This window comes from Mesoplodon densirostris, chromosome 19 (genome assembly GCF_025265405.1).
Source record: "Mesoplodon densirostris isolate mMesDen1 chromosome 19, mMesDen1 primary haplotype, whole genome shotgun sequence".
Classification (NCBI taxonomy): Eukaryota; Metazoa; Chordata; class Mammalia; order Artiodactyla; family Ziphiidae; genus Mesoplodon; species Mesoplodon densirostris.
This window is the reverse complement of record NC_082679.1, coordinates 52,676,633-52,700,391: the sequence shown is the minus strand read 5'-3', so window position 1 is coordinate 52,700,391 and position 23,759 is coordinate 52,676,633. Positions and strand designations below refer to the sequence as shown.

The 23,759-nt window shown below is 43.4% G+C and overlaps 1 protein-coding gene across 6 annotated transcripts in view; it reads left to right on the top strand.

The window, feature by feature from the left end:
* The window catches only part of IL34 (interleukin 34), a 62,898-nt gene that overhangs the window by 22,242 nt on the left and 16,897 nt on the right, over positions 1–23,759 (top strand). For 5 of the 6 annotated variants that reach the window (XM_060083686.1, XM_060083681.1, XM_060083683.1 and 2 more), the window contains one exon: positions 1,251–1,464. The exons of the other annotated variant lie outside the window; for it this stretch is intronic. The gene's annotated coding sequence lies outside the window, so the exon portion shown is untranslated. The remainder of the gene's footprint in view (positions 1–1,250; positions 1,465–23,759) is intronic. 6 annotated transcript variants of the gene reach the window in all.

Below are 23,759 nucleotides of genomic sequence, written 5' to 3'. Positions count from 1 at the left end.
ATTATCCCTATTTCCAGAACTATTTTTAAAAGAACATTTATTTATTTATTTATTTATGGCTACGTTGGGTCTTCAATGCTGCACGCCGGCTTTCTCTAGTTGCGGGGAGCCGGGGCTACTCTTTTTTTTTTTTTTTTTTTTGCGGTATGCGGGCCTCTCACCGTCGCGGCCTCCCCCGTTGCGGAGCACAGGCTCCGGACGCGCAGGCTCAGCGGCCATGGCTCACGGGCCCAGCCGCTCCGCGGCATATGGGATCCTCCCAGACCGGGGCACGAACCCGTATCCCCTGCATCGGCAGGCGGACTCTCAACCACTTGCGCCACCAGGGAGGCCCAGCCGGGGCTACTCTTCGTTGCAGTGCGCCGGCTTCCATTGTGGTGGCTTCTCCTGTTGCGGAGCACGGGCTCTAGGTGCGCGGGCTTCCGGGCTTCCGTAGTCATGACGTGCGGGCTCTAGAGCGCAGACTCAGTAGTTGTGATGTGTGGGCTCTAGAGCGCAGTCTCAGTAGTTGTGGCGCACCGGCTTATTTGCTCCGCGGCATGTGGGATATTTCCGGACCAGGCCTCGAACCCACGTCCCTTGCATTGGCAGGCGGATTCTTAACCACGGTGCCACCAGGGAAGCCCGAGAAATTCAGTAGGTTTTTTTTTTATGTTGATCTTGTGTCCTGCAACCTTGCTGAGCTCGTTTATTAGCTCATCTTGTTCCCAGTTTTAAGGGGAGAACATTCAGTCGTTCACCATGTAAGTTTCTCATAGATGCCCTTTTTCAGGTTGAGGAAATTCCCTTCTATTCATAATTTGCTGAGAGTTTCCTTGAGAGTGGATGTTGGATTTTGTCAAAGGGACAAAATCTACTACATCTGCTGAGGTGATCACAAGTTTTTCTTTTTTAGTTTGCTAACATGGGGGATTCACAATGCTCGATTTTCAAATGTGAAACTAACCCTTCATTCTTGGTACTGCATGTGAGATTAGAATAGGACGTGGGCGTCCAGGTTCCTCCAGAGCATCCCGGGCACTGTCCTCCAAGTAAACTGGGTTTAGTGCCCAGTCATCCGGGGAGAAGGCGGGAGGGGACAGAGGGCAAGGGCGGGGCCAGCACGTACTGCTGGACCCAGCTGCCTGCGTCTGCCGCCTCAGGTGAGCCGCCCCAGCTGAGCCAGAGGCCAACCTGGGACCCAGCGGCAGCTCCCCACAGCCTGTGTGCTCTTGGGGTGAGGCGGTCCCTGATCTCAGGCTCTCTTGCAGGGTCTCAACGCTCAGCCCTTGCATCTCCTGGAGCCTCGTTCTCTGCATCTGCGAAACGGAGCTGGTGGTGGCTGGGCAGCCAGAGCACACACACTGACCCAGGAGGTCGCAAGCTGCGGCCAGTCTGCGCGCCCCACGAAGGGTTCCTGAGTGCAGCAGAGACCGCCCACCAGGCCACACGCGCGCCGGCAGTTCCCTTCTGTGTGCAATGAAGGTAATGATCCTTCCTTCCAGGACTGCTCTCTTCAGTGAACCCATGGTGCAAACCACTTAAATAAACTAGATAAAAGTGGCCGATGGACTATGTTCGAAGCTGATGCCCCCCACTCACTAGCCGTGTCTTTCCGCCAGTGGCTGAATCTCTCAGCCTTAGTCTCCTCACTTGTAAAATGGAGATAATGATACCAAGAGGTGTGGGTACCGATGATAATTCGGTGTCACCAGGCAGATGAGCGAGTGCCTGGCACAGTGCCTGGCATGTGGGAAATGCTGGGTAACGTGGGGCATCTCAGGTGCCCAGAGCTGGTGCGGCTGCGGTGGAGACTCTTCTGGAGCTGGAGGAGCCACAGAAGCAGCCAGGGGCAGGAATGTACCCTGCCCTGGTTTAAGTGTGCAGTGATGTGCGTTTGTGGTGCCACTGTGCCACGGGCCAGTGCTCTCAGCAACCCTGCCAGGCTGGCATGATCCTTGCGTCCCACCCAGGTACCAGCGGGGAAGGGGAGGCTCAGAGCTAGAGCTAGAATTGGAATCCAGACGCCCTTGGTCGTTTTGAGGGGTTTGTGCCTTTCTAAAAGGTGAAGGATCTCCCCAGGGTTGATGATAACTCTGGTCCTACGTTGAAGGGTAGTTGAGAGAGGGAGCTGGGAGAGGAGAAGGGAATCATGTAGCCAAAGAAACTCTTGGTGGATTCTGTCCTTCCCCATCCTGGCCTTGGGCGGGGCTTTTCCTCCAGCTTCCTGGGCTGAGGGTTTAGCTGACCTAGTTCTCCTTCTCTGTTGGCATTTCAGCATCTGGCCCAAATGTCCTACTCATTCACTCAGATATTGTTCATCAGATGTTACTGTCTTCTGTGTGCATAGGCTCTGGGGACACAGTGATGAGGTCAGAACGAGGCTCTGGAGGCCATTCTTACAAGATAACATACAAGTGAACACAGCCAAGATAAATGCAGAAGTGCCACAGGGAGTGTGACAGGGAATGACCTGGGCAGGTCAGAGAAGCCTCTCTATGCAGGTGATGTTTGAGTTGACAAGAAGGAGGAAGCTGGGCAGAAATCTGGGGTGGGACGTTCTAGGCAGAGATAACAGACATCGTCCTTAAGGAGGAGTCGGTTTGATGTGTAGCTGGAGGTCAGTGTCTGCTTGGACAGTGGGTGGAGTTGGGGGAGGGGTCACCTTGCAGTGTGTGGGGGAAGTCAGGGGGAACAGTGAGGACTTATTCTAAGTGCAGATTCCAGGATTCTTCTGAAAATGAAAAAAATACTTGTATTCTTTTCTCACCTTCTGTCTTTTGTGATTTGGGGGGCCTCTTATTTGGAAACATATTTGAGGGACTCTCAGAACTGGAAGGAAGTATTGGTGCCCACCAGGTCCCCTTTAGCCACTGTTGTACCTACTTCCTGGCTGTCACGAACAGCAGACCCCATGTCATTCTCTAAGCCACCTTGCCAGAGTTACTTGGTGGGGTCACACACCCCGGGGCGGGGGAGGCCACTGACTAGTCACGGGTATGAAAACCCAGCCGCCTTGCCCTAGGGTGGGAGGACTCTGCTGTTATTTATTTAGTTATTTATTTTTAATAAATTTATTTATTTTTGGTTGCATTGGGTCTTCGTTGCTGTGCGCAGGCCTTCTCTAGTTGTGGTGAGCGGGGGCTACTCTTCGTTGCAGTGCGCAGGCTTCTCATTGTGGTGACTGCTCTTGTTGCGGAACATGGGCTCTAGGCGTGCGGGCTTCAATAGTTGTGGCGAGTGGACTTTCAGTAGTTGTGGCTCGCGGCGTCTAGAGCGCAGGCTCACTGGTTGTGGCACACAGGCTTAGTTGCTCCGCGGCATGTGAGATCTTCTGCGACCAGGGCTCGAACCTGTGTCCCATGCATTGGCAGGTGGATTCTTAACCACTGTGCCACCAGGGAAGTCCTCTGGTGTTATTTAAAAATGCTTTAGCACCCCAAGACCTGCCCTTCCCTATCCTCTCCCCTCACTCCTTCACCTGAAAGTTTTCTCCGGCGAGCTCTCCCTCAATAACTCATATAAAAGCGAACCCCGTCTCAGGCTCTGCTTCTGGGGAAGCCAAGCTTAGACAGGCCATTAGAGACCATGTGTTTTTTGGATTAGAAACTGAGGTTCTAGGTTTAGAAACTTCCAGCTCTGAAAGTCCCTAAAACTGTGTGATTTACTCAATCATGTAACAGGTTAGTGGCAGGGCCAGGCCCAGGAACTACCCAACAGCCAGAAGGCATCAGGGGTATGGGGTGAGGTCTGCTGGTGAACGTGGTGCAGAGCCCATGCTGCAGCTGTGGTTTACTGGCAGCTGTGCTCCCAGATGAAGCTTCATCTCAGGTAAGACCCCCTGTGCATGAATTGCTCCAGAGACTTTATGTCCAGAATTCCACCCCCTTCCTCCTGTATTAGAGTAGTTCACACTAAAGTGTGAAAGATTGGCAGCTCAGAGACAGTGCATCCTGAAAAGAAGATGCTTGTTAACCCCAATGAATCTGTAATTCAATGGAGTTTTTGTCAGGGTGGTAAAGTGAGTTGGGAGAATGCATACAGTGCAATTCTGTAGGGTTTTGAGGGCATGAGGGAGCCATATATCAGGAAATTCCTCAGCTTTCCCAAGGATCAGCTTCCCCACCCCCATTTCTGCTTCTCCTCACCCTCTTCTCCCCGCAGTCAGATACGTTGAGAAGTGCTGGTGTCTTCCTCAGGTTTCAACAGCAGTGCCTGTCAGAGGTGCGAGTCACTGGAGGGGACAGTGACTCAGCTAAAGAAATAATTTGGCCAAAAGTGCATTTTTGTAAAGAACAGACTGGTGATTTGAGCTAAGCTCCCGGTAAGTGACTGATTTCTCAGAAGCACAGAGGACTGTGTATGATTTAGTAAATTTCCATACCATTTTCTAAAGGGCTGGTATCACTTGCTGGCTCAGGCAGGTTTGTGATATAGGTCTGGGCACGGCAGGGAAGGCACTCCTGAGGAATGGCAGCCTCCCTGGATGGGGTTTCACCTGGACGGTGTTTCACCTTACCGTCCAAGTGGCCTTGGGCAAGTCATTTACTTTTTGCCTGGCACAGCTTCCTCATCTAAACAAATGGAGCTGGATATTCCAGAACCTTGGTCCTCAAAGTATAGTCTGCAGACCAGGAGCATCTACAACACCTGGGAGCTTGTTAGAAATTCAGAGTCCTGAGTTCCACCCCAGACCTTATGAATCTGTATTTTAACAAGATTCCCAAGCCATTCGTATACATATCACAGTTTGAGGAGCCCTGCTCTGGACAAGACCACTCAAATGTAGTCCTTAAACCAGCTGCATCATTATCACCCAAGCTTGTTAGAAATGTAAGTTCCTGAGCTCCAGACCTACTGAATCACATCTCTGAGGGTCGGCCCTAAAAGCCTGTGTTTTAACAGCCTCTCCAGGTGATTCTTAAGCACGCTGACCTTTGAGAAGCACCCTCAGTCAAGTAACATTTATTCTAGCAGAGGTTTGGCTGTAGAGCAGCTGTTGTATACAGAACTTGTTCGGTGCTGCTTTGCGGTTCTGGAAACGCTCACATTGCACTCCACAGCAATTCTGGGATGTTCTTTTGCCTTTATCTTGCTTTGCCAAAGAGAAAACTGAAGTTTAAGGGAGGTTAAGTGAGTTGCCCAAGATCTTTCTATCTCACAATGTCTTGCATAGCATTATTGATGTAAGATGTTTCTGGCAAAGTCAGCTGTTACAGGGTAATAAAAGTCCTCATAAATATTTAAGATTACCTGTTGATAAATGACAGAGGCTCTTGGAACATGAGCTGGGATAGATTTTGTGGGTCTTGATCAAGGCTTAGGAGCTCATGAACTGCAGCTCTTCTTTTACAGTTTCTTGTTTTGATTAGATAATATGTTCACATGGTTTAAACATCATATAATAAAAGACTGTAGTCAAAGTTTTTCTTTCACTCTTGTTCCATAACCACCCAGTACCTTCCTCCTCAGGTTAACTGTTTTTGTTTTTTTTAAGTAATTAATTTATTTTGGCTGCTCCGGGTCTTAGTTGTGGCACATGGGCTGTTCATTGCACTGTGAGGGATCTTTTTTTTTTTTTTTGCGGTACACGGGCTTCTCACTCTTGTGGCCTCTCCCGTTGCAGAGCACAGGCTCCAGACGCGCAGGCTCAGCAGCCATGGCTCACGGGCCCAGCCAGTCCGTGGCATGTGGGATCTTCCCGGACCGGGACACGAACCCGTGTCCCCTGCATCGGCAGGCGGACTCTCAACCACTGCGCCACCAGGGAAGCCCCATGAGGGATCTTTTGTTGTAGCATGCGGACTTCTTAGTTGCAGCACGCATGCAGGATCCAGGTCCCCGACCAGGGATCGAACACAGGCCCCCTGCATAGGGAACGCAGAGTCTTACCCACTGGATGACCAGGGAAGTTCCCCACCAGGTAACTGTTTTTAGTTTATTGGATTTAACCTAATTAAAGCTGATCCTTGGCAAAGCTGTGGAATCTCCTGATATATGGCTACCCTCATTACCCCCAAAATCTCTGAACTTGCAGTATATGCATTTTTCCAATTCACTTTATCATCCTGACAAAAAGTCCATCAAATTACACATTTTCTTGGGTTACAAGCATCTTCTTTTAAGGATGCACCATCTCTAAGAGGTTCTGAGCTGCCACTCTCTCACACTTTAGTGTGAATTATTCTAATACAGCGTCTCTTTATACAAATATAAGCATATACAAATATATATATATATGTGTTCTATATAACATATATTAACTATATATAATAGCATATATCACATATATTTAATGCTTTGTCACCTCTGCCGACACAAGTTACAAACTAGAATACACGGTGCTGTTCTGTGCCTTGCTTGTTTCACTGAATATATTACACAATTCTATTGTGTGATAGCAGTTGTTTCCATTCTGTTATCACAGACATTGCTTGTATAGGTGGCATTTTGCCAGTGCTTATTATATGTGCAGGATAAATTCCCAGAAATGAGATTGCTAGGTATCTGTATTTGTAATTTCAAGAGATATTGCCAATTTGCCCTCCTTAAGTTAGTACCAGTTTGCACCTCCACCAGCTTTGGATGAGAAGTTTTTGTTTTCTCACCTCTTTGTCAGCTCGTTAAATTGTCACATCATTGGATTTTTACCAATCTGGTAGGTGAAAAACAGTGACTCAACTGAGTCTTCATTTAAATTTGTAATGAAAGTTTTAAACTTAGAATATGTGTTTACAGAGCATTTCTATTTCTTTTTCTATGACTCTCTTACTATTAGTATTCTGCTTATTTTAAAAATTGGATTGTAGGGACTTCCCTGGCAGTCCAGGGAAGACTTCACCTTCCAATGCAGGGGGTGCGGGTTCTATCCATGGTCGGGGAGGTAAGATCCCACATGCCTGGAGACCAAAGAACCAAAACATAAAACAGAGGCAATATTGTAACAAATTCAATAAAGACTTTGGAAATAGTCCACATCAAAAAAAAATCTTAAAAAAAATTGTATAGTTGCCTTTTTCTTTATTTCTAGGAACTGATTATCTATTAGGGAAGGTTGGCCTTCCGCCTTTGATAAAAGTCGTGTCTAATTTAGTGTTTCTCTTTTATTTTGTTGATGGTTGGTTGGTTTTGTTTGCATGTGTTTTTATTTTTTGCCATCAAATTTATCATTCATTTCTTTTACGGCTTCTGAATGTTGAATCATAGGTACAAAGGTCTGCCCCACTTCAAGATAACATGTTATTTATTTCCTTCTATGATTTTACATCCAAATTTTGATCCATTTGGAATTTATCCTGAGGCATGCTGTAAGGTATAGATCCAACTTTTTTTTTTCAGATGGCTATCTTTTCTCTGCTGAATTGAAAAGCTACTTTTATCATAAGCTGTTTATCATAAGCTTTTTTTCTCATACATATGTGGGTCTGTTTCAGAACTTGCTACTCTTTTCCATTGGTTTCTCTGTTTATTCATGTTCATTTATGTTCACAGTTTTGCTTGCTACGGTTTACAATATTTAAAAATATCTTTTGGTGTATTGAAGGGCTGGCCCTTATTTTTAGATCTCTTTCAGGCTACTCTTGCTTATTTGTTTTTCTATTTGAACTTTGAAATCTGGTATATAATTACACACACACATGTTGGTGTTTTTACTGGAATTGCTTTAATAAAAACTGAAGTGTAACACACATACAGGAAAGGGAACAATTTGTAAGTATACGGCTTGATAAATTATCATATAGTAAAGTGAACTATTACCCAGATCTGGAACTGGAGCAGTACCACCATGGAGAAGCCCCCCTCCGGTCCCCAAGCAGTTATTACTACATCGCCCTCTTCCAAAAGGTAATTATCATCCTCATTTCTTATGTCATAGATTAGTTTTGATGTTTTTTTAAAACTTTATATAAATGGATTCTTTTGTATTTGGCTTCTTTTGCTCAACATTATATTTGTGAGGTTTTTTAAGTCTGTCCTCCTGCTGATGGACAATTAAGTTGTTCCCAGTTTTTGGCTATCATGAATAATGCTGCCATGAACATTGTAACACATGGCTTTTGATGGCCCTATATATACATTTCTGCTGGATATTTACTTACGAGAGAACTTATACATGGGATATGCATATGTTTGACTTCAGAAAATACTGCCAAACTGTGTTCCAAATAGATATGTAACCATTTACCCTCCTTCCAGTGGTATCTGAGAATTCCAGTTATTCCTAGTTCCTGCAACAATTGGTTTTGTTGGTCATTTGGATTTTACTTACTCTGGTGTGTGTGTAGTGGTAATTAATTGTGGTTTTAATTTTCGCTTCTGTAATGACTAATGAGGTTAAGCACTTTAAAATATGTATTTGTTGGTTATTTAAATATTCTCTTTTGTGAAATGTACTGGGATTGCTTCAAACTTATACATTAACTTCAGAGAATGGACATATTGATGATGTTGGATGTTCCTATCCAGGAACATGGTATATCTTTCCATTTGTTTAAATCTTCTGTGTCCTTTAGTATTGTTTTTTGTTGTTGTTTTTTTGTGGTATGCGGGCCTCTCACTGTTGTGGCCTCTCCTGTTGCGGAGCACAGGCTCCCTTTAGTATTGTTTGCAGTGTTTTGGTATGGATCTTGCACATTTTTTGATAGGTTTATCCCTAGATATTGTATGTTTTTTATGGAGTCTTTTCTAACTGGCTGTTGTTTGTAGTAGTTTCTTAATTGATTCTTTTAGCTGTTCTAGGCTTATAATCATTTCATCTATAAATACAAATATGTTTCCAATTCCAATTCCTCCTATGCAATTCTTTACTTTTTGTGTTTTTAACTGAGATATAATTGACATATAACATTGTATTAGTTTGGGGTGTACAAAATAATGATTCCATATATGTATATGTGTGAAATGATTACCACAATAAGTTTGGTTAACATTCGTCACCACAAGTAGTTATGATTTTTTCTTATAATGAGAACTTTTAAGATTTGCTCCTTTAGTAACTTTCAAATATACAATACAGTATTGTTAACTATAGTCACCGTGCTGTACATTATATTCCCTCATCCAATTATTTTATCTCTCATTTCTTTAGCTTATCTAATTGCACTGGCTAGTACCTCCTGTACAGTGATAGTGTGCACATGTGTGTTATATCTGACTTTAGTGGGAATGCGTCTGGTGTTTGGTGTTTTCTAGTTAAGCAAAATGCTGGCTTTTGACTGAGACTTATATATTTTATCTTATTAAGGAATTATCCATTGATTCCTACTTTGGGATTTTTTTATCAGGAAAGTGTGTTTTTTGTCAAATTTTGTCAAATGCTTATTCAACATTTATGGATTTCCTGGGATCTGTCATTATGTTATACTATATTTAGAAGTTTCTGGCAGTTCCCTGGTGGACTAGTGGTTAAGATTCTGGGCTTTCATGGCCGTGGCCTGGGTTCAGTCCCTGGTCAGGGAACTAAGATCCTGTGAGCCGTGCAGTACAGCCAAGAAAAAAAAAAAAAAGAAGTTTCTTAATATTGAACCATCCCTGTACTCCTGGAGTAAATTCCCCTTGGTCTTTTCTTTCTTTCTTTTTTGGCCACGCCATGTGGCTTGCAGGATATTACTTCCCTGACTAGGGATTGAACCCAGGCCACCGAAGTGAAAGTACCAAGTCCTAACCACTGGACTGCTAGGGAATTCCCTCCCTTTGGTTTTTTAATGTGCTGTGCCACCCTACTGGAGACGGTTCTTTGACTGAGCCAACAGCTACTGTGGACTCCTCTGGAGAGGATCTAGGGACATGTACAGAGTCAGTACATATGGGCTGAAGTGTCCTTTCCTAAAGTAAGGAACCATCGGTTTGATTCTTTTTTTGTTTGTTTTTTTCTTTTTTTTTTTTTTTTTTTGATTGGTTTTGGTTTTGGTTTTGGTTTTGGTTTGATTCTTTTTTAGCAAACCCAGCTCCAAACTCCTTCCTGCTGTAATGGACAACAGAAACTGGGGTTTTGGGAATCCCCTGGTGGTCCAGTGGTTAGGACTCTGTGCTTTCACTGCCGTGGGTCTGGGTTCAATCCCTGGCCAGGAAACTAGGTCCCACAGGCCATGTGGTGCAGCCAAAAGAAAAACAAAAAAACCCCGACAACTGGGGTTTTCCATCCAGTTGGGAAAAAATGCATGTTTATGATCTTAGCCTTTTTTTCAATTTAGCTGTGTTGTCGTTTGGTTAACTTTCATCTCAAAACAAAATAAAACATTCCAAAACCCAAAAAACAAAATTAAACAACCTTAATCCTGTTACACTCAGTTTTTGTTTATATAATGCTTTGGAGGATGTCCCAGTAGACTTTGGGACTCACTGCTCTATTGTTTCTCAAGAAGGGAAAAAAGTTGAAGGAGTCTGGATATGTAACAAACCTTTGGGTTCTCAGTCACTGGGGAATCCAGTGCCCAATCCAAAGAAGAGGCATCCACTTGGCAGTGCAGCCAGTGGTTAAGACTTCCAGGCCAATTTGTCTGGGCTCAAATCCCTCCTCTGTGTACTGCTGTGTGACCTCAGACAAGTTATATCACCTCTCTGGTCCTCAGTGCCCTCATTGAAAATTAAAGATAATAATGGTCCTACCTCTAGCCTTGTTGTGAGGATTCGGTGAGTTCATGCCTGGCAAGTTCCTTGGGCCATAAATGTGGGGGATCCGGAATGGGGATTAGAGTATCCAGTGTGGATTGGGCCAGGTGGTCTTTGCATTCAGTGACCTTCCTGACCTCTGCTGATGCCAATCCTCATGCAGATATCTGCCAGTGTGGTTAGACAGGTGACCGGCAAGTTCTCAGGGTCAGGGGCTTCTAAGATGAAGCAAAATAATGAAATAAAAATTCCCCTTTTGTAAGTGTCTGGGCTGCAGAAAGCAAAGGAATGGAAGATTCCTTAAGGTTGATATTTCAGATAATAAATTTGTGAGTTACTGAAGAGCTGGGTTAAGGCTCTTGGCCCCTAATCAGGCTTTTCTGCAGCCTTTAATTCTAAGGCTTGGACCTCCCTCAGAAGTGGGTTGATTCATTTTTGAATGGGGCGTCTGCAAGGTGGCTTTCTTAGGTAGTGCTGCCTGTAGTCCCCATAGTATTTGTGTCTGAGGGGGTAAAAGAGGCATTTTGCTGTGGGCAGAGGGAACAGATGTGGAGGGTGGTTGAGTGTGAAGGGAGCCATGGGGAGGGAGGGGATCCCTGGGCAGTGCCTGGTTCTCCCACTAAATGGACTCTGAACGGCATTGCCTGGCTCTCCTTCCGGTGTTCTGTCTAATTTGGTGAAGCAGAAGCCAAAGGAGGCCTCATCACCAACTTGCTGTTTCCAATGAGCTGTTTGCAATTTTTAAAATTGTAGTATAATTACTTAAAATAAAAGGCACAGACCTTAAACATTCTGTTTGATGGTTTGTTAGTTTCCTAGGGCTACCGTAACAAAGTACCACAAATTTGGTGGCTTAAAAGAAAAGAAATGTGTTCTCTCACAGGCCTGGAGGCTAGAAATCCAAAATGAAGGTGTCAACAGGGCCCTGATTTCTTTGACCTTTCATTGCCGCTTCTGGTGGTTGCTCACAATTCCTTGGCTTATGGACATGTCATTCTGATCTCTCTCTCGATCGTCACGTTGTATTCTCCCTGTGTGTCTCTATTTTCTCTTCTTATAAGGACGCCAATCATTGGATTAGGGCCTCCCGTAATCTGGTATGACCTCACTCTAATTTAACGAATTAAATCTGCAAAGCCCCTATTTCCAAATAAGGTCACATTCTAAGATTCCAGTGGACATGAATTTTGGGGGGACACTATTCATCCCAGTACAGATGGCTTTTGACAATTGTGTATACCCAGGTGACCACCACCCCAGTCAACAACAAGGATATTTCCATCACTATGGATTTGCTCATGCCCCTTTCTAGTCAGTTCCTACCACTACCACCCACCCTAGACAATCACTGTTCTGATTTCTGTAACTGTAGATTAGGTTTTTGCCTGTCCTTGTATTCGAGTAAATGGAATTACGTAGCATGTGCTCTTTCATGTCTGGCCTCTTTTGCTCAAAATGTTTTTGAGATTCATCCATGTTGTTGCATGGATCACCAGTTTGTTCCTTTTTCTTGCTGAGTAGTCTTCTGCTGTGTGATTATACCACAGTTTGTATATCCATTCTTCTATTGATGAACATTTGGATTGTTTTCAGCTTTTGGAACTGCATATTATTCGTAGCATGAATATAGTAGCAATGCTCATTCTTGTTTGTTCTTTTTGTGGACATAGATCTTGATTTTTCTAGGTTAATACTAGGAGTAGGATTGCTGCTTCATAGAACAGGTGTATATTTCACTTTATTAGAATTGCCAAACAGTCTTCCAAAATGATTGTATGCTCCCAAGAGCGATGTGTATGAGTTCCAGTTGCTTTGTATCCTCATGAACTTGGTTACTTTCTTGGTGGTAGTTATTTTCTTTGATGCATAGAGAGGATAACTCTCTGCAGAGGTTTCCATCCACAGAGCTGTCGAGCTAAAGTCCCTTCAGCTACTGACTTCTGCTTCACTCATTTTTGTTTTCTTTTTTATCGTGTTGCTCCAAGGAATCTTTCAGGCAAAAAGGTCTGCTGGAGTCCCTTTGTCCACTGTCCCTTTTTTCTGAGAAGAGCAAAAGTATGGACCCTCCACACTCTGTTCTTCTACTCTTGAGTCTCCTTGCTTGTTGGAGGTCAGAAGTTGAAGGTCAGAGGTTGGAGATCAGAGGTTGGAGTCCTTCAGAAGGACATCAGCAACTTTCTTGAAGCAGGAGCTGTTCAGAGTGTTCAGGGGTCCCACGTGACTAGTTCCACACTGTGTTTGTTTCTTTCTTTCACAGTCAAGTATTTTGCTCACAGATCTCTATTGATGGTACAAAAGCAACAGCAATAAAGGAAATCATTCAGAAATAAAAGAGAGAAGTTCACTGGTCTTGGAATGTATTTGGAGAGTGGGGGTGGATTAGTTGCCTTTAAAGTTAAAACTGTAAAATTACCACTTAATAAAAGCCTGTGCTTTGAAAAAATAAAAAAGAGAAAGCTTAAGTTTTCCAAAACCCATCTTTACTGCAATTTATAATAGTGAATACTAAAAATAGTAAATACTGCATACCATCCCATGTTCTAAGTCTTCCATATATAGAAACTCGGTAAATACTCCCATAACGCTTTGAGGTCAGAATTTTGTATCAAGGCCATTTTACAGATGAGGAACCTGAGGCAAGAAGAGAATGCTGACCTCTCCCAAGGCAAGGTGGAGCCAGAATTTGAACTCAAGGGTTCTAGCTTCAGAGTCTGTACATATCTTACCTGCACAATTTTTCCTTAGGGTCATTCACATTTTGGAAACCTAGTCACATTTATTTAAAAAGGAAACATTGGAACACGGGTTCGAGCCCTGGTCTGGGAAGATCCCACATGCCGCGGAGCCACTAGGTCCGTGCACCACAACTACTGAGCTTGCGCGTCCGGAGCCTGTGCTCCGCAACAAGAGAGGCCGCGACAGTGAGAGGCCCGCGCACTGCGATGAAGAGTGGCCCCCGCTCGCCGCAAATAGAGAAAGCCCTCGCACAGAAACGAAGACCCAACACAGTCAAAAATAATAAATTTAAAAAATAAATAAATAAATAATAAAAAGGAAACATTATATCACTACCATAAACGGGAGATCCATATCACTTGCCAAAAATAGATGATAACTATAAAAACAAATACTCTGATAACAGTATTATTCTAACTTATTCCTATTGTTTCTCCCTCCAACACCATTTTTTTTTAATGGTTTGTGCTTTTGGTGTCAAATATAAGAAAATTTTACCCAACTCAAAACCACAAATATTTTCTCCTAGAATTTTTATAGTTTTAGGTTTTGCAATTATGTCTATGATCCATTTCAAGTTATTTTTATGCATGGTGTGAGGTAAGGGTTATGCGTAATTATTTTTTTTAAGTAAGGATTTCCAGTAGTTTCTGCAGCATTGGTTGAAAAGACTCCCTTTCCACGTTTTCTCTGAGTCTGACGTTTCCCCGGGAATGGGAGGATTAATTCTCGCAGTCGCTACAAGGAGAAAAAGGTATAATCATTGTGCTACACTGGATATATACCCATTGGCACACGGTCAGGACTCAATAAACAGCAATTAGTTCTCAGATTATGGTAACTGCTTTCCTGTGGTTTGGCATTTAAGTTGTTTCCAGTTTTCTTTCTTCAAGTGTAAACAGCAATGCAATGGATATTCCAACCGTACTGCTTTTTTTTTTTCTTTAAAATTATTTTAGAGTATTTACACATCTTAATCCATACAATTAGTATTAGAAGTGTTTGGATTCATGCACTGTGACAGAAGCCAGAAGTCAGAAGCCATGAATTGCATTTGAATTAGCTCTGCTTCTAACTAGAGGGAGCTTCTAGGGAGTGCTAAGAACTGCAATCATCACCTTCCCTGGCAACCCCCTGCCACCATCCCCACTGGGTATTTTCTCATCTTCCCTTAAGCTGCACACACTCCCGTGATACTGTTTTCTACTCATTTATTTACCTCCTTGCCTCCCCCACTGGCCTGTATACCTCTTACTGGAATCACACCTTACCAGTTCCCAGCACAGTGGCTGCACATAGTAGGTGCTTAATAAATGTTGACTGTAAGAACAGCATGCAACACAGCATGAACTAGTACTGCTGCTGGGTCTGTGGACTTCTCCGAGATGAGCTTTCTGATAACATTGTTCTTTTAGCACTGGTGCTTTCGTTCCAAGACATCTCATCATTTAAACAGCTTTTTTCTCTAAGTGTGGATTGTGTGCCATTAGTTAATGTTGGATGGTGTAACATGGTACTGGTACTTGGATCCTGCATTAAATAATATTGAATCCCAAAGTGAGGAAATTTCTTTTCAGTTCTTTTTCAATCCTTCTTACTTCTCTAGGGAAGGGTTTCTCAGCCTCAGCACTGCTGACATTTGAGGGCCAAAAAATTCTTTGCTGTGGGGTGGCTGCCCTGTGCAGGGTAGAATGTTTACGGCATCCTGACCTCCACCTACTAGATGCCAGTAACACCACCACCCCCAGTTTTGACAACCAAAGATATCTCTAGGCATTGCCAGATGTCACCTGGGGGACAAAATCCACCTCCCAGCTGAGATTGACTGCTCTAGGAGAAAGACTCAGTCTGGTGCTGATATATTTCAAACACCTCTCTAACCCTTGCTAGTCTCCCTTTTCCAAAAAGAGAGAGCAGATCCCTAGTTCAGCAGGCAATGCTTTCTCACTCGAATTTACATTATTTTGCTTTCCTTGATGTTACCTTCTCATTTTGGCAAGTTAGAATTGTTTTCCTCTCAATGTAAGTGTTATGAAGTTTTCTTTACAAATAAATTTCAGTAAAAAGGTGAGTGACTATAGAGAAATAGACCTCAAACATGTAGATATGGCCCAAATAGCTCCGTGCTAGACACCTGGTCCTAAGGAAACGTTGAGTAATGCATCTTCCTGTTTCAGTGCTTCTGTCGTCTGCAGCACTGGGCAGGCTTTTATGTTTTTCTTTTTAAAAATTAATTAATTAATTAATTTTTTGGCTGTGTTGGGTCTTCATTGTTGCGTGCGGGCTTTCTCTAGTTGCGGTAAGCAGGGGCTACTCTTTGTTTTGGTGTGCGGGCTTCTCATTGCGGTGGTTTCTCTTGTTGTGAAGCACGGGTTCTAGGCACACAGGCTCTAGTTGTGGCTCACAGGCTTTAGAGCGCAGGCTCAGTAGTTGTGGCGCACGGGCTTAGTTGCTCCATGTGGGATCTTCCCCGAGGAAGGATCGAACCCATGTCCCCTGCGTTGGCAGGAGGATTCTTTTTTTTTTTAAACATCTTTATTGGAGTATAATTGCATTATAATGGTGTGGCAGGTGGATTCTTAACCACTGCGCCACCAGGGAAGTCCAGGTTTTTATGTTTTGCTTCACCTAAGTCAATACTCCAGCTTGGGAGATGCCCTAGGGATCTGGTGTAGGTGCCAAGCCTCCCAGACATGCGAACACTGATCACATACATGCAGCACCTGTCAGAAGTGTACTGCCTGCTACAGGCATTTGGTCTGTGGACCCAGGAGTGAGTCTCAGTTGATAAAATCATTCAGGTAGCTTTGGTTTACAAGGGTAAAGGCAGTGCATGTCTTGATGCCAGCCAATCTTTTTCTGAGAGGCAGGCATTTGAAAACAAATCACACAGGCCTGGAGACTTTCTGATTTCATAGAGAGGTCAGACGTGGGAGGAAAGTACACTGTGTCATTCATATCAGATATCTTGGCAAAGCTGCTGACCTGCTACTGACTCTGCTTGCCTCATGCATGGGAAAAGGCTTGATCAGATAGCCATGTGAGTGAGAATATCACACTTAGCAACCTTGATGAATTAATGGGTCTAGGCATTAAGCATTGGTAGCTATCAACATCAGAAAAGAGTGAAAACCAGACATTACCTCCTGTTGAGAGAACCCAGCACCACGTGTAGTCGTGACAAAGGATTTGAGTCTGATGCAACCCCCAGTGTGCAAAAGCAGAGAACAGAGGAACGTGTTGAATTGCACAGTGAGTGCAGACTGGGAGCACTCTCTGGGACACATATCCTGGGTTCTTTAACAGATGAATTGTAAAAGAAAGGGATGGAGGAGAAATCCTGTAGATTGTAGATTAAAAGAGGCTTAAAAGATATGAAATTTTAAAAATGGGCAAGGCTGAAAACTAAACTATACTTGTCTAGGGAGGCACACTTGGTTGATAAAACCAGAAAGAAAGCCAACAAAGTGATTGCTGTAATAATTAGGATGCTGGTTACTTTTTTGGCGAGCTATAGTTGAGATGGGGCTCATGGAGGACCTTTTAGGCTGGCTGACTGGGTTCCATTCCTTGATTTCATGGTAGATATAAAGTTTGTTTATCTTATAATAATTCATTAAACTATACATTTGTTTTCTGTTACCTCTATGTTTTATTTTAAAATAGTTTTTAAAAAGCAAGGTGCAAAAGAATATGTGTAAAATGCCACCTTTTGTAGGCAAAAAGAGGAAATATGAAAAATATGCGTGTATTTTAAAATGTAAACAATGTAAGAATAAACCAAAAACTAATGAAAATATTTATCAGGGAGAGGGAAATAAGGGGAGGAGAAAGATAGACCTTTCTGAACATGGCTTTTATAGTTTTTACTTTGGAATGTTGTGTTTTATATAATTAAAACAGAATTTAAAACAAATCTCTAAAAATAAGAAACAAATGGAAATACATGATCTTTTGGTTTTTTTAATATTTATTTATTTTATTTATTTGGCTTTGTGAGATCTTCATTGCGGCATGCAGGCTTTTTAGTTGCAGCACGCAGGAGCTTTAGTTGTGGCACGTGGGATCTAGTTCCCTGACGAGGGATAGAACCTGGGCCCCCTGCATTGGGAGCGCAGAGTCTTAACCACTGGGCCACTAGGGAAGTCCTGGAAATACATGATCTTTTCACTGTACATTCCCATTGGGAATATAACCTAAGATGAAAGAACCACAAAGAAATCTTAAACTGCACAGACTTGTTTTATTGTTATCAGTGTTAACTATTGAAATATTTTGAAACTTCTATATATATATGAAAGGATAAAGAAAATAATTATCTTAAGTGTCATTAAGAAACAAGATTTTCAGCACAAAAGAGATGCAAATAACAATCTAAAGAAGTTTAAAAACCTTATAATTCTGGGACTTCCCTGGTGGTGCGGTGGTTAAGAATCCACCTGCCAATGCAGGGGACACGGGTTCAAGCCCTGGTCCAGGAAGGACCACATGCCCTGGAGCTACTGAGCCCGTGTGCCACAACTACTGAAGCCCGTGCACCTAGGGCCCATGCTCCGCAATAAGAGAAGCCACCACAGTGAGAAGACCCCCACCGCAACGAAGGGTAGTTCCTGGTCACCGTGATTACAGAAAGCCCACACACAGCCACAAAGACACAATGCAGCCAAAAATAAATAAATAAATATTTTTTAAAAAGTAAAAGGAAGAGATCAGTGACAGACTTTAGCAACATGGAAGGATCCCCAACACATTTTCTAAGTGAAAGAAGACAGGACAGAAATAGCAACATATTATATGGTGCCATTTATATAATATTCTGGAAAAAATAAAACCCCAGTAACAGAAATTAAGTGATCGCCAGAGGTGTTGGGTGGGGAAGAGAATTGACCGCTAAAGGATACAGGGGACCTTTCTGGGGTGATAGTAATGTTCTATATCTTGAATAATGTGTTGGTGTATATAGTTGTGGAAACTCATCAAAGAGGCTGAACTTTAGTGTACATCGATTATACCTCAGTGAACCTGACTTTAAAGTAACTTCAATGCATTGAAATCTAAAAATTAAAAAAATAATGAATTCAAAATGATACTGAAAAATCATCATTTATTACCTTTGGAAGATGTTAGGGAACAACTCATTCTGAAAGCTGGTAAATAAAGGGAAAGAATCAAGCTTTTATCCTGCTTTTTCTACCCAGACCAAATTTTAAGATAAGAAAATAGATGAGGAAGGAAAGTTCTACTTTATAAAAGAATCACAGTAATAAATATAGAAGAGAAAATAGAATAAGAAAGTCACCACCTAAGGAAGTTACTGGATCAAGGCTATAATCATGAGTATTTGATGAAAGGTAAAATGTTGATGGAGAACTTTGTAATGGATGGATCATGGAGCAAGAACATGACATTAGCTCATTAAAGTGGGACAAACAGAACTTCTGTGCCTCCTGATGTCATGCAGCACCTCCTATGGAAATTATACCTGAGCCCAATGAAGCTTCCTGATCTAAATATTATAAATACAGAGATAAATATGTTAAATGACATTCCAGGGGTGCAATTATCCAAATCCAGAATGTGGGACGTCTACAGGACAAGTGACCCAGTTTCTTCAACAAAAACAAAAAGGGAAAAATAAATTATTATAGATTAAAATGTCTTAAGAGTTCAAAACTTACCAGAAAGCTACAGAAGTCGACAGTGTGGTATTGGCATAAAGATATACATATAGGGACTTCCCTGGAGGTCCAGTGGTCAGGACTTGGCGCTTTCACTGCCAGGGCCCAGGTTCAATCCCTGGTTGGGGAACTAAGATCCGGCAAGCTGTGTGGCGAGGCAAAAAATAAATAAATAAATAAATAAAAATAAATATATACATATAGATCAATGGAATAGAATTGAGAGTCCAGAAATAAATCCATATCTATTTATGCATTTATGGTCAACTGATTTTCAGTAAAGATGCCAAGGCCATTCATTGGGGGAAAGAATAATCTTTTTAAAAACTGGTGCTGAGGACTTCTCTAGTGTCTCAGTGGTTAAGAATCCACCTGCCAACGCAGGGGACATGGGTTCGAGCCCTGGTCCGGGAAGATTCCCACATGCCACAGATCAACTAAGCCCATGTGCCACAACCACTGAGCCTGCACTCTAGAGCCCTCCAGCCACAACTGCTGAAGCCTGCACGCCTAGAGCCTGTGCTCCGCAACAAGAGAAGCCACCACAATGAGAAGCCTGGGCACCACAACAAAGAGTAGCCCTTTCTTGACACAACTAGAGAAAGCCTGCATGCAGCAACGAAGACCCAGTGCAGCCAAAAATAAATAAATAAATAAATTTATTTAAAAAAAAACCAAAAAAACAAAACTAGTGCTGGGACAACTGGATAGCCACATGCAAAAGAATGAAGTTGGGCTCTTGCCTCACACCATATACAAAGATTAACTCCAAATGGATCAAAGACCTAAATACAAGAGGTAAAACTATAAAATTCTTAGAATAAAACACATGTATATCTTTGTGCCCTTGGATTAGACACTAGTTTCTTAGATATGACACCAAAAAGCATAAGTGACCAAAAAATAGAAAAGTAAATAAAAAATAAATTGGACTTCATCAAACTTAAAAAGTTTTGTGCATCGGGGACACTATCAGGAAAGTGAAAAGACAACCCACAGAACGGGAGAAAATATTTACAAATCATACATCTGATAAGAGTCTAAAAAAAAGAGTCTAGTACCCAGAATACATAAAGAACTCTTGTAACTCAAAAATAAAAAGATAAACCAGTTTAAAAAAATAGGTAAAGTATTTGAATAAACATTTCTCCAGAGAAGGTATACAGATGGCTTATAAGCAGGTGAAAAGATGCTCAACGTCATTAGTCATCAGGAAAATGCAAATCAATACCGCAATGAGATACCACTTCATACCCACTAGGATGGTTGTAATGAAAAAGATAATAACAAGTGTTGGTGAGAAATCAAAACCCTCGTACATTGCTGATGGGAATATAAAATGGTGTAGCTGCCTTGGAAAGCAGACTGGCAGTTCCTCAAAAAGTTAAACGTAGAGTAGCCATATGACCCAGCAACCACATTCCTAGGAATATACCCAAAGAGAACTGAAAACATACACCAACACAAAAACTTGTACACGAATCTTCATAGCAATGTAACTCATAATAGCCCAAAAATGAAAACAACCCAAATGTCCATCAATTGATGAATGGATAAAGAAAATGTAGTATATCCATACATTAGAATATTATATTACAATAAAAAGGAATGAAGTACTGGTCCTGGTGGTAAGATGGTGGCCGCTGCAGAGTGTGATGTGGTAATGGCAGCAACTGAGCCAGAGCTGCTCAACCACAAAGAAATGAAGGAAACAGTCTTCCAAGGAGCAAGAAGGTGCATACTATGTCAAGAAAGATTACAATGACGCTTATAATTATTATATATAGATATCTATATACAGCTATTATATGTAGATATACTCTTTCTATATATACAGTAGCCATGTGACATGTGTGTGTGTATGTGTGTATGTATGTATGTAATGGAATACTACTCAGCCATAAAAAGAATGAAATAATGCCATTTGCAGCATCATGGATGGACCCAGAGATTATCATACTAAGTGAAGTAAGTCAGGAAGAGAAAGACAAATACCATATATCACTTATATGTGGAATCTAAAACATGATACAAATGAACTTATTTACAAAACAGAAACAGTCTCACAGACATAGAAAACAAACTTATGGTTACCAAAGGGGAAGGGGGGTGGGGGAGGAATAAACTAGGAGTTTGAGAGTTCAAGGCATTCTTTGGCGGTCCTGGGAGCTTTGAAGCACCTGGTCCAGGGATTTTTTTTTTTTTTTCAACTTGACAAATGAAAGGAAACTATTTAGAACCCAGAAGATGCAGACTTGTGCAGTTTAACCTGGAATGTGGACGCAGGTCACCTCCTCCCTTCATCATGTCTCCATGTACTTAGAGCGGTTTTGTTTTCTTAGTTGGATATCCTGTTCCTGTGTGAGTGGGGTGAAGGAAAGGGAGCCAGACTAAAGACTACAGGTAGGGGAGGGAGGCAGAGAGTGAACAGGGAGACAGCTTGTGAATTTTTGTTTTACTGTTTAAATTTATTAAAAAAAAGAAAGAAAATTGAGAATAAAATGTTTCAGCCTTATTTTTTTTAAAAAAAGGAATGAAGTACTGATAGATGCTATGTCTTAGCCTGCTCAGGTTGCCATAATAATATACCATAGCTTTCCGGGCGGTGGGGACGGAGGTGGGCCTGGCGGTCCGCGCGGCCTCCGGGCTGGAGCCCGGGTCCCCACCCACCCCAGCGCCCGCCGCCGGCCTAGCCCCGCGCCGCTGTCCTGGGTCCCGGTGGCCGGAGGTGCAACTGGGTCCGCAAGACAGGCGGGCGCAGAGGTCGCCTGTGTTGGGTGGGTGGGTGGGGTGCGGCGAGGTTCTGGCGCCTCCATGGAGCCCGGTCCGGGGCTGGGGCGCCGCGGCTTGCTATGCTCTCCGCACTCTCCCGGCCCTGAAGCCTCGAGAACACGGCTAGGCAGCAGTTTAATGGGGCGTTTGCCTGCTGGGACCTAGGGGCCTGCTGGGACCTAGGGGCCTGCTGGGGTCTCAGCTCTTGGCTGGCCCTGGAACAAGAGGTTGCCAGGCGTGTGATGGCAGCAGGTAGGAGTGAGACGCTGGTGCAGTGATGAGCAGGAAAGGAAGGACAGTGGCGGTTGGCCTGTGAACCTAGGCAAGAATGACCAGCCAACACAATCCAGACCAAGGTCCGTGGGCCCAGCTTGGTCCTTTGAGGCTGCAGGTGTGGCTCTTGTCACTCTAGGTCTGGCTTTGGGACAGATCCAGCTGATGAGGCCAGGACACCATCCTCAGTTCTCCAGGAGAGTGCGCCGGAGTGGAGCCAGGGGGTGTGCCCAACTCAGCACTGCGGCCACGCATGTCCAGTCTGCTGGCAAGGGCAGTGGAGAGCTGAGGGAAGTCATGGCCTTGGGAATGTCCTCTGATGAAAAAGAACCTGCAGGCTTACAAAATAACTTGTGTGTGGAACGTTGGTGTGTTGAAAAGCAGTTCTGTGTGCTGTTCCCCCTTGGTGTGCATCAGCAGTGCTGAGGCAGCAGGCGTGACACAGAAGTGTGAGCGGAGACCGTCTGGAGTCCCCAGACTCCAGGGAAACTAGAGGGGACAGCCAGCCTAGTGAAGAGTACAGGAGTTGGGGCCGGGGGCGGCAGCCCAGCAGGCGCCCCTCGTCTCAGGGCCCTAATCCTGGCTCCAGCCAGATGGTCAGGGGAGCTGCAAGGTCTTCTGGGCGAACAGAGCCCACAGTCCTGAGCTGTTCTTCGTTGTGTTTGGGTCATCTCCCCCCATCCAAGGGGAGAAATCTAGATGAGGTTTAAGAATTAGTGCTTTAAGAATGTGGATCTCATAGTTGAAACCTTGGAACATGTGTTTTCAGCCCAAGGTGTTAAAGTGAACGGAAGGATTCAATGCCTTTTCAAGGAGGGTGTCTCCATCTGGGCAGAACTAGAGAATAAATGGGTCTTGAAGATATACCATAGACTGGGTGGCTTAAACCACAGAAATTTATTTTCTCACAGTTCTGGGGGCTGAAGTCCAAGATGAGGGTTGGTGGTGTGCTGGGTCTCCCAGAGAGCAGAGGTGGTGTCCCCAGCAATGTGTCTATCCACAGAGGCCTGACTGGGGCCTACATGGCCTCGGGTCAGCAAAGGTGGCCCAAAGTCGAGGAAGGACTAGCCACGGAGGAGTGGTTGGTTTGGTTGGTTTCTGGTGAGTTCTCTCCCCTTGGGTTGCAGACAGCCACCCTCTGGATGTGTGCTCACGTGACCTCCTTTTTATGGGATCATGGAGAGAGAGAGAGAGAGAGAACAAGCTCTCTGCTGTCTCTTCTTATAAGGGCACTAATCCTGTCATGAGGGCCCCACCTTCAGGACCTCATCCAACCCTAATTACCTCACAAAGACCCCATTTCCAAATACCATCACATTGGGGGTTAGAGCTTCAACACAGGAATTTGGCAGAGGCACAAACATTCAGTTTACATGATGAATGAACCCTGAAAATATTATGCCAAGTGACAGAAGCTGGTCACAAAGGATCACATATTGTAAGATTCTATTTACATGAAAGGTCCAGAATATGCAAATCCATAGAGATAGAAAGCAGATTAGTGGTTGCCAGGGGCTAGGGGGAAGAGGAAATAAACAGTGATTGCTGATGACTACAGAGTTTATTTTTAGGTTGGTGAGAATGTTCTGGAATTAGATTATGGTAATTGTTGCACAACTCTGTGAATATACTAAAAATCTCCACTGAATTGTGTCCTTCAGAATGGCAAACTTTATGACACGTGAGTTATATCTTAATTAATTAATTATT